Source organism: Gorilla gorilla, chromosome 3, assembly GCF_029281585.2.
Source record: "Gorilla gorilla gorilla isolate KB3781 chromosome 3, NHGRI_mGorGor1-v2.1_pri, whole genome shotgun sequence".
NCBI lineage: Eukaryota > Metazoa > Chordata > Mammalia > Primates > Hominidae > Gorilla > Gorilla gorilla.
Window position 1 is genome coordinate 151,495,271 of NC_073227.2, and position 12,733 is coordinate 151,508,003.

Sequence of the window (12,733 nt, forward strand, 5' to 3'; positions counted from 1 at the left end):
TATTTGAGCCCTTGGCTATTTCTGGTAATAAACTCAATGCTGTATATTTGGTTTTGGTTTTCTTTGTGGAGAAAGAAGAGCGTTTTCTTCTATGCTGCCACTTTGGAAACCTGAATTTATTTTATTAATATTCTTCCATTTGAGTTGAGTTGTGAAAATGTTTGGAATCTCTTGCTATTTTATACGCAAAGCACATGTATGTACTTTGCTATAGTCAGTTTTGCTATAGTCAGTCAGTTTTGCTACAGCACAAAATATGTGTTATTATGCAAGACTGCACAGAGAAAACTAGAGGGCTTATGGAATGATGCTAAAAACTTGGTAACACACATTTTTAAAATGCAGAATCCTAATTAAGAGTCACAGAATTTTACATATGACCATTTTTTAATAAATCCATAATACATAGAAAATACCTGAAGTTTACTTGTGGAAGGATTGCAGCTTGTGAGTTATTCTGAAGTGATGGATGGATGATAATCTGAAATGTGATGGAATGTTATACTATAAGATCATGTGACACAATGGTAGTGGTAGGTGTGTAAGAGGTATGATGTGTGTATTTGTGTCTATGTGTGTCTGTGAATTGATTTGGTTGTGAGCAATTTTCCACATTCAGTTTCCCACACATGAAATAATGCATAAGAAAATGTGAAATTTGCATTAATCTAAAATTGTTCATTAGTGTATCAATTGCCTCAGAATAAATTTGTATTTATAAGCAAGTGTTACAGCAGAGCTTAATATACATGGAGGTCATTTCTCAATCTTTTCTTTCTTTGTTTATGCTAGTAAACTATGATACATCATACATACATGAACATCTTTCTTCTTAAGCCTACAGTCTGGAACAAATTCCAAGGCATGATGTCCTAGATTACCTTACCCAAATTCTTTACTTCCATACTATCCAGCAGTTAAATAGTCTCCTAAGCAGAATAAATCCCTTTGCCCAAAATGAAAAAGAATGAGAATTTACAAAGCCCTAATAGCAAGTCTTTGAGAGGACCTAGTCTGTAAGATCACAATTTTCATGGCTAAACAAAATAAATCTATTATATTCCAGTTTCATTGATTTTTCTCTATGATCACATATTATTTATTATTTCTCTACATCTATTTGAAAAGGTTTATTTGGTAGAATGGTAATTACAGAGTTATGTGATTTATTCAAAATTATATATTTTATTTGCTACAAAAATAAACATTTATTTACAAAATTATATTTACATAAAAATACACTGTACCAGCATTTTTGCAAAACTCATAAAGTTTGTTTAAAAAAAAAAACCCTTGTCCATATTGTGCCCTCTGTTACACAATTTGGTGCAAATAAATTCCTAGAATGCTTAGAAAAATTTCTCCTATCCCCAATATTAGCCTCACATTTGTTCTTCCCAAATCGAATTTAGAGATTGAAATGATGAACAAAGAATCAAAGTTGTGCTCACTTTGGCAGCACATATAATAATATTAGAACAATACAGAGAAGACTAGCATGGTTCCTGCACAAGGATGACACACAAATTCATGAAGCATTCCATATTTTTACACCAATAGAGAAGCAGAGAGCTAAATTGTAATGAAATCCCATTCACAATTGCTAAAAAGAGAATAATATACCTAGGAATATAGCCAACAAGGGAAGTGAAGGGCCTGTTTAAAGAGAACTACAAACCGCTGCTCAAGGAAATAAAAGAGGACATAAACAAATGGAAAAACATTCCATGCTCATGGATAGGAAGAATCAATATAGTGAAAATGGCCATACTGCCCAATGTAACTATTAGATACAATGTTATTCCCATTAAACTACCATTGGCATTCTTCACAGAATAAGAAAAATCTAATTTAATATTAATATGAAACCAAAAAAGGTCCGTATAGCCAAGAAAATCCTAAGCAGAAAGAACAAAGCTGGAGACATCATGCTACCCAACTTCAAACTATGCTAAAAAGCTACAGTAACCAAAACAACACAGTACTGGTACAAAAACTGACACATAGACCAATGGAAATAAAAGAGAACTCAGAAATGAGACCACACGTCTACAACCATCTGATCTTCAACAAACCTGACAAAAACAAGCAATGGGAAAAGGATTCCTCATTTAATAAATGGTGTTGGGAAAACTGGCTAGCTATATGCAGAAAACTGAAAGTAGACCCCCTTCCTCACACCTTATACAAAAATTAACTCAAGATGGATTAAAGACTTCAATATAAAACCCAAAACTATAAAAACCATATACAAAAATTGAGGCAATACCATTCAGGACATAAGTACAGGCAAAGATTTCATGAAGAAAACACCAAAAGCAATTGTAACAAAAGCACAAATTGACATATGGGATCTAATTAAACTTAAGAGGTTCAGCACAGCAAAAGAAATTATCATCAGAGTGAACAGGCAACCTACAGAATGGAAGAAAATTTTTGCAATCTATCCATCTAACCAAGGTCTATTATCTAGAATCTACAAGGAACTTAAACAAATTTAAAAGAAAAAAAATCCCATTAAGAAGTGGGCAAAAGACATGAACAGGCACTTTACAAATGTTGGACGTTTATGCGGCCAAAAACATATGAAAAAAAGCTCAACATCACTGATGATTAGAGAAATGCAAATCAAAACCACAATGACATACCATGTCATGCCATTCAGAATAGTGATTACTAAAAAGTCAAGAAACAACAGATGCTGGCAAGGCTGTGAAGAAACATGAACACATTTACATTGTCAATGGGAATGTAAATTAGTTCAACCATTGTGTAAGACAGTGTGGTGATTTCTCAAAGACCTAGAACCAGAAATACCATTTGACCCAGCAATCCCATTACTGGGTAAATACCCAAAGAAATGTAAATTATTTTATTATAAACAAACATGCATGCATATGTTCATCGCAGCACAATTCACAATAGCAAAGACACAGAATCAACCCAAATGCCCATCAATGATGCCCATCAATGATAGAAAATGTGGTTTATATACACCTATGGAATGTTATGCAGCATAAAAATGAATGTCTTTTGCAGGCACATGAATGGAGCTGGAAGCCATTATCCTCAGCAAACTAACACAGAAACAGAAAACCAAACCAACATTTTTCTCACTTATAAGTGGGAGCTGAGCAATGAGAACACATGGACACAGGAAGGGGAACATCACACACTGGGTCCTGTCAGTGGTGAGGGCAGGCAGGGCGAAGGAGAGCATCAGGATAAATAGCTAATGCATGTGCAGAGCTCAATACCTCAGAGATGGGTTTATAGGTGCAGCAATCCACCATGGCACACGTTTACCTATGTAACAAACTTGCATGTCTTGCATATGTACCCCAGAACATAAAATAAAAAGAAAGAATTTTTTTAAAAAAAGAATCAAAGTTACTCATTTTAATAAAAATATGTCTGCTAGCTTAGATCAGTTCTCACTCTGAGTTATTACAAATAAAAATGAGTATTTGGAAGACAAACTAATCCAAGTTCCACTTGACTTAGAGCCTTTCTTTTGAAAGTTATCTTTTGCATTAAAAACAACATTAATGAATTTTCTTTGTAGACTAAAAGGCTTGAAGAATCAGTTGGTACTTATTAGACACCGAGCCTTTTTCAAGACAACTGTTCAATTTACCTAGGTTTCATGCTCTGCATCACATTTACCTCTTCATAGTGATTACCATATATATATAACCATACATATAATATATATTATCATATGTACAGTATATATTATCATATATATTACCATGGTATACATATTACCATATGGTATATACATGCATATATAACATATATAGTATATATATTTTACACATATATAGTGTATATATATTACCATGTTATATATAGTATGTACATATATATTACCATATATATAGTGTATATATGGTGCATACATAGTATAGTATATATAATATATATACCATATATAGTATATACAATATATATATACCATATATAGTATATACCATATATAGTATACATACCATATATAGTATATAGTATATACCATACCTATATATACCATATATAGTATATGCCATAAATAGTATATACCATACACATAGTATATATATCATATATAGTATATACCATACATATAGTATATATATCATATATAGTATATACCATACATATAGTATATATATCATATATAGTATATACCATACATAGTATATACCATATATAGTATATACCATACATAGTATATACCATATATAGTATATACCATACATAGTATATACCATATATAGTATATACCATACATAGTATATACCATATATAGTATATACCATACATAGTATATACCACATATATACCATACATATATATGGTAAACACTATGAAATATAACTAGTTTACATGAACAACTAGATCAATAGGTAGTGCAAAAATAAAAATAATTTACTCGAGCATATCTGTTTATGACAAACATGGCATTGCATAGAAAAGAAGATATTTTCAATGTTGCTGAGTCATTTGAGTTTCCATGAGTGTGAAAAAAGGAAACAAATTATATATAATACATCACTTATCATATATCATAATATATAATACATACATAATATTTAATGATACATAATAATATATAATGTGTACATATACATATACATAATACATAACATATAATGTTATGATGTATAAATATGTATATATTTATACATATATAATATGATACATAATATATAATATGTATAAATATATTATTATATATACCTATATCTCTCTCTCTCTATAGGTGTATATATGTATATATACATATATAGTATACCATATTAGTATAGCTATAGATGTGTATATATATAGTATATATAAAAATATATGTAGCATATACCACATGTATATATGTTAATCACTATGAAAAGGGAACTGTATATATGAGAGAGACTTTGCAGACACCTTAAATTTGAACTGCAGAATTGTGAATTTTTCTTAAGAAATACATAATGCTACATATCTTTTTTATTTCTTCTTACTATCTAACCAAATAGTTACTGCAATGTTTTAATGTGTATGAAAGTCAAAGTCTACTCATACATATCACTATATAATTAAAGATTTTATTTGAGGACACAGGAACAAAGAATACTCAATGACATGACATGTAAAGAAATGGTCAACTAAAGAAAGTGCTATTTGATTATTTTTGTAATCAAATGGATAAAGGTAATAAAGTCACTTTTTCTTTAGTGTATTCTCTACTTCAATTAAAAAATATCCATAGCAGTTTCTCCCAAAATATTTAAATCATAAGACTTTTAAAAATATGTTCTACTTACTAATTACACATTAAGATTAAAAATTTTAATGCTTCCATAAGAAATGTTTCTATTATAAGTAATATCAAATATGTAAATTGCTGGAAAATATAGCTAAAACACAAAGCTGCAAAAGGCTTATCTCCTAATATAGAGTTATAACTAGGCATTCAATTATACATACACTAAAATATTTTATGATCGTTTTGTAAATGAGAAAGTAATTATTTTTAATTGTATTCTGAGATGTCTTTGCAAATTATAATATCTACATTAGATACTAAAATTAATATTCGTTCCAAACCATCTGGCAAATTACAAATTCAAAGACTTTTTCTTGTCTAGCCACAAACCTGATTGGAAGATTATTAGATACATATTTACTTTATATAAAACTAGAAAATAATACTCACGACTTACAGGGATATAACTACTGCCTCCCAATAAAATGTTAACTCGGAAACAAGGATTTGCAGTTTAGGAGTTCTAAAGAACATAAAAATTTATATGTATTCATTTTCTGAATAATACCAAGCAGTAAACAATTTGTCATAACTTCAAACTCAACATAATTAGTTACTCAATGTGTTAAGTTCTGAACATTGTATGAGTAGAAAATAAATTTGAAAATTACCACTAGGAAATTTGGAACATCAACTGATCTTTTAGTTGCCATAGATTTCTAGTAATAGTGGTAAGTCATGAAATCTGGCGTATTCTAACCAGTTAGAGTTTTATGGGTTGATACCCAGATGAAATTAATAGTAAGGACTCTTGAATATTAAAAGCACTTTATTGCTAATACTCGAAGAACAGAGAAATTCATAGGTAATTTGTTGTTTGGGGAGTAATCATATAATTTTAGTCCACACAGGAATACTTTTGAGAGGGAAAAGGATTATTATTAATTCTTGTGATGGAAAACAGGCAGTCTGTATAGTCCAAGGTCAAATAGAATATAACGTCTTACTTTCTACTGGAGGAGTGCTCAACAAGACACCTCATGAATCACTGTTCTCCGTATCTTCAAGAATTACCTCATGTAGTCATCCATAGAGATTACAGTTTGATCCCATCTTTAAAAATTTTTTCCTGAGCCACTTTCAGGATGAAATGAGATTAATGTTACCGTTAATATAGCATTTAGACAAAAGGATGCTTATTATTGAGTATTGCCATTTAGTTGTGAGTCATTAAAGTATTTTTTTCCGAGTGTTATTATGACTTCTTCAGTTAATTTGCTCTCTGTTTCTGGTTTCTAGCTAATTCTCTCTTCTAGTACTGTTTTCTGCAATAATTATTGTGGCCATTTTACAAGAAACATAAATGCATTTTATCTAATACAAAACTGATGGGAAAAACAAATTCTTCTGTGGATTGCCCTTTTTGTTATGCTCTTTGTCTAATTAATTATAATAAATTCTATTTTGGAGAGATAACAAATTAGCAGCTCTCCTGAAGAAATCACTTCTCATAAAATGAATGAATTGGATTTCCCTGTATATTCTTTATTTGATGGCATAACATATTTATTTGAGTTAAAGTCAGCCTTTTAAACAGTTTATTTAACTTGTTTGACTGACTATACAAATGCATATACATATAAGTTTTCTGTAGGGAAAAGCCTAACACACAGAAGTGTGTAACTGTACAGCTTAATAAATTGTGAAAAGTGAACCATTACACAGATGAACAAAGAGTTGTACGTTGTACCAGATCCCCCAAATCCAGCTCATACTCATTCCCTATCAGTATCACTACTCTCCAATGGAAATTACTATTTTGACTTCTAAACAGATACATAAAACGTTGCCTTAAAATTTATTTTTATGTAAATTAAATTGTACAGTATATTTCCTTCAGCTTTTTTTTTAATTAAACTAAACATTATATCTTGGTAATTCATATGTGCAATATAGTTTGTTTTGTAATTAAGCTGTCTTGACCCTGATTTGAACCCCTGGCTAGAGAGCAGCCCTTTCCCCTTCTTGAGCCCCTGATGAAGTCCACACTCTAACTGCTTCCTGTATTAGATTCTCTAACTCTGGGAATGCATGCACTGTAATCATCCCAGGGCCAGGTTGCAGACAACTAAGGACAAACCAAAGCCCCAGAGCCCAATGAAATTATTTCTATTAGATAATCCACAGGGACCCCACCAAACCCAGCTAGCCCTAGCCATTTGAGGTACATGAGCTGTTCCTACAGCTCAGCTCCAGTTTACTGTCACTCTGACCCCCAGTGCAACCTCTGAGAGGCTCTGCCCTGTAGCCTTCTCAAATTCAGAGTTGTAATTAACAAAAGATCTGCCTTTCATCTATACCAGTGTTACTGTGTTACATCTTACCATCAAAATAATCTTAGGTCTTATAAAACACTCTGGTTACATGTAGATAAAGTTTAATCTTTCTCATGCAGTATTGTATTTTAAGAATTTGCTAAAATTTAGTTATAATAGTGATGCATGATTTGGTTGTTTTTATTTGGGGCAACTAAAAATAATTCTACTAAGCACATTATTATACATAAAATTTTGGTACATATGTGCATATTTGTGATATAGACCAGACAATAAGGTTGCTATACTATATCACCTTGAGTAGTAAACTTGCTACACATTTTCCCAAGTGAGTTTTTAAACAATTGTCACTCACATAAGCTGATGATAGCTGTTATTGTTTCATGTTACTTTGTATTCATAATTTCCCTAATTCTCAGGGGAACAGGTATTAGTGTCTCACACTCATTTTAATTTACAATTCTCTGATAACTAATGCAATTGTGCCCCTTTTCATGTCTTCATATATTACATATCATTTATGAAGTGCTATTTCAAGTCTGTCAACCACTTTTCTATTGAAATTTTTGTCTTCTTATTTTCTTGTAGTTATTTTTGTGTAAACATGTAGCCCTTTCTTGAGTATAAGTATTACAATTATGGACTCACTCTCCATGGCTTACCCTTCCCTTTTCATTCTTGCATTAATATTTACAAATGAACAAAAATTCTTCATTTTAATGTAGGTCAATTTATCATTTTTTGTTTATAGCTTGCCTTTAGAGTTTTGTTTTAAAGAAATATTTTATTTCGTTAAAGTCATAAAAATATTCTCACATGTTATCTTCCAGAACCTTTATAATTTTAATTTTCACATTCAGGTCTTCGGACTATATGAAATTGGTTTGTGTTTATTATACCATAAAAAAGAGAAAGTGTAATTTGTTTTCTGTTTTCACGCTCATGGAAACTCAAAAGACTCAGCAACATTATTGAAAATATCTTCTTTTCTCTTCGATGTAATGATTGTTATAAAACAAATATGCTTGTGTAAATTATTTTTATTTTGGAACTTCCTATGATCTAGTTGTTTATGTCAATATTATAATATTTTAATAACAATAATTTATAATATGTCTTGAGCTCTAGTAATGTAAGCACATCAATGTTTTGTTTTACATTTCTCTTTTTGTCTTTGGTTGTTTCTATTTAAAAATAATAGACTTATCAATTTATGCAACCATATTATTGATATTTTTATTGAATTATTTTCAATTAATAGATCAATTTGGAAAGATTTGATGCCTTTACAACATTGAATATTAAAATAAATTATTGATATTCAACATTTTATGATGCATTAAAATATTTTATATAATTCAACTTAATACTTTAATTTATTTGGAATAAAATAATTTAATTTATCACACTGATGGTCGGTGGACTTCTGCATAGACAACTCACATATTTTGCTAAGTTTTTCTGGGATAGTTGATGTTTTCTGATTTTAAGGTCATATCTATTTTTAAGTTTGAATTTGTTACTGATATGTATACATGTACAGGTGGTCCCCAACTTATGAAAGTTTGACTTACAATTTTTCAACTTTATAATGGTACAGAAGCAATACATAGTCAACACTGTACTTTGAGTACCCATATAACCATTCTGTTTTTCACTTTCAGTAGAGTATTCAATAAATTACATGAGATATGCAACATTATATTATAAAACAGGCTTTGTTCCAACATAGGCTAACGTAAGTGTTCTGAGCTTGATTAAGGGAGGACAGTCTAATCTTCTGCAGGTTAGGTGTATTTAATGCATTTTTAACTTAAGACTTTTTTACTTAACAATGGCTTTTTCAGGACGAAATGCCATCATAATTTCAGGAGCATCTGTAATTGAATTGTCTGTGTTGGTCTTGTATCCTGCAATGTGCTCACTTTCCTTTTGAAATATTTTAATTACCCATAGAGGCACTGAGATTTTCTACATGTAAGAAAATGTAGTCTGGAAATAATGACAGTTTTAATTCTTCCTACCAATCAGCATATACTTTTTCCTTGCCTTTTTACACTATCTATGACCTCCAGGTCAAAATTGAATAGAAATGTTGACACTGGCCATCCTAGTCCACTGGAAAAGCTTTTACAATTTTTGACATGAATATGTTTTTTAGTGTAAGATTTTCGGTAGGTATCCTTTATCAAATGGATGTTGAATGTTATAAATTAATTTTCTTTATAAAGCAAATTGAACATTACTGTTTACCTTGTTCTTCTAATTTGTTGAATTAAATTATTTTAAATAAAATACAACACACATTTCTGGAATAAACTCAAGTTGGTTACAATGCATTATTCTTTTCTACATTACTAGATTATTGTTAGATGTTTTGATACTCTTTTATGAGAATTTCCATTGAGATTTGTGATGTTACATTATATTTTGTGCTGTCTGCCATATTTTAGAAACTATGTTATACTGGCCTCATAAAACATTTTCAGAAATATTTTCTTTATTTTTCTGGATAAGTAGATAAGAATACTGTTTTTTTCCTTGCTTAACTTTTTAAGGAAAGACAATAACTCCACTGGTATCCTATAGACTTCAATTTCAACTTCTTTTTAAGTTATAGGATACTACCTACATATCACATTTTCTGTATGTTCTTGTGACACTTGTGACAGATCATGTTTATCCAAGATTTGATAAATATGTTGTTTATCAAGTGTGAAGTTTGTCAGCAGATATACTGTACTGTATTCTTTTTAATATATGAAAAATCTCCCCTTTTACTCATGATACTAATTATCTGTTCTTTCTTTTTATATATAGTATATTCGTTGCGTCTTTAATCAATTTTATTAGTTTTCAAAAAGTTAAACTTTATAAATTTATACATTATATTGCATAAGTTTTCTATTTTACCAATTTCTGCTCTTAGCTTTGTCTTAGTGCATTTTCTCACACAGTAAATTAAGCATCCTAGTAGAAATCGCCTCTTAAATATTTTTTTCTTTCTCATCTCTGTCCAGAATTTGTGATTTGTCTTCTTAATTTTATTATCCACACTGTTTTCAAACTGTACTTGTAATAAAAATTCAATCATGCATGTATTACTCTATTCAAATCATTTGATTGCTATTTATTGTCTATTGAATTTTTTTAGCATGGCACACTAGACCTTGAACTATGCCTTAACCATCTAACATATTTTTTACATCATTAGCCTTGTCTAACTACTTAACATTAGTAACTTACAGTAGTTACTTATCATTATTTTAAATGTTTTCTTGCTTTTAACATATCTGAAAAACCACTTTCTTTCTACCTGGGATAATACAAACATTTCCTATTGCTTTTGAATCCTGGCCTTCCCTGACTTATTGAGACTGAATGTTGTACCCAACACCAGGCTTTTGTAGAACCCTATAGATAAATATAATCAGAGTACTAATACACTGTGCTTTAATTTTTGATTTTCTTGTCTGAATTTCCCAGTAGAGACTGATTGTACTTATCTCTCTGCCATGATTTGAATGTGTCCCCTCCTGAATTCAGGTGTTGCCAATGTGATAGTATTAGGAGGTAGTGTTTTTGAGAGGTTATTAGGCAATGTGGACTCCTCCTTTCCTAAAATGGATAAAGGTCCTAAAAAAAGAAGCTTCCTGCAGCATTCTGGAAGCTTGCTCTCTCCCTCTTCTGCCTTTGGCCAAGTGAGGACACAGCATTTCTCCCATTTGGAGGATAGGACACCAAACCTGCCCATGGTTTAATCCTGAACTTCCCAGCCTCTAGAACTGTGAAAAAATAAATGTATGTTCTTTATAAGTTTCCTAGTCTCAGATATTTTGTTGTAGCAGCACAAATGGACTAAGACATTATTCTTATCTCTTAAAAGAATCAGGGAGATAGGTCAGGCTCCTCAAATATTTTTTTAGGTGAATGAATTAATAAATAAATACATTTTTAGAATTTGAATATATAAAAATACTGCCACTATATTTTGTTATATTGTTTTCCAGAATTCATTACAATATTATATTTGTTATTTTATGATACTTGCTCAATTCATACTTAAGATACTTTTAAAAGGGGGTGAAAATTTCCAATTTTTTAAAATACTTTTTTGGAGATTAAATTTTAAATTGGCCATTTCCTGAAGATATACAAAAATATGTTTTTACTCTTGGAGTGAACAATCCTCAAACTATAATCTATGTGTTTTTTTTTTATTTTTGTGAAAGATTTATCTTTTTGGTGGAGTCCAACTTTACAGTGATTTTAGAATTATCTCACTTTTTAAACTCTTATTTTTACTGTATATACTCACAAGAGGGGCTTGCGGCCAGTCAAGCTTTCAGAAAAAGGATGCATCCCTAACTATTATAGACAGTATGACAGATAATGAATTATATTATTATTTATTTATTATTTATCCAAAAGGCTCAGTTCACTAAAGACTGTCTTAGAATTAATTGATAAAATTAATTTGTTAAATGTAAAACTAGAATACGTGTTATAGAAAACCAAGAAACTCTGTAAATTCTACGAAATATCAAAGATTTTTAATAATTTCAATCACTTACAAGTTAAATACTAATGACTGTTCAATAATACAACAAAATATTAAATGAGCTAAATTTGCTTAGTTTAGACATTTATTTTCCCCTAACGGTTTTTCTGGTATAAGGGTGTGTGTGTGTGCCTGTGTGTGTGTGTGTGTTTGTGTGTGTATAATGTACGTGTGTGTATAGATATATATACAGACATATATACACGTATATATACACGTATACATGTACACGTGTATATACACGTGTATATAAACGTGTATATATGTATATGTGTGTGTGTGTCACGTTTACATACATGACACGTATATATACGTGTATATATACGTATATGTGTGTGTGTATATATACGTGACACACACACACACACACACATATACGTATATATATTGCTCTAAGAACCTAAACTATCTTCATTTTACTGACTTACTGTCCCTAATATTTCAGATAAACACATCCAGGAATAAACATCAGCCTCTTTTTTTAACTGAAACTATAATTATATTATGTCATCTTTTTTAGCAAAAAGCTTCTGTTTAAGTGCACCGTCTGATTATCTGTGTTGCATTATAGATTAAATATTATGTCCCATCACAAGACAAACAATAATT

At 30.2% G+C, this 12,733-nt stretch overlaps 1 non-coding gene across 1 annotated transcript; it reads left to right on the forward strand.

Annotated features, from left to right (window-relative positions):
• The first annotated feature begins 1,443 nt into the window (after positions 1-1,443).
• Positions 1,444-1,550, forward strand: LOC115934374 (U6 spliceosomal RNA). The gene has a single exon (XR_004070187.1). It is a non-coding gene; the product is annotated as a U6 spliceosomal RNA (small nuclear RNA).
• The last annotated feature ends 11,183 nt before the right edge of the window (positions 1,551-12,733 follow it).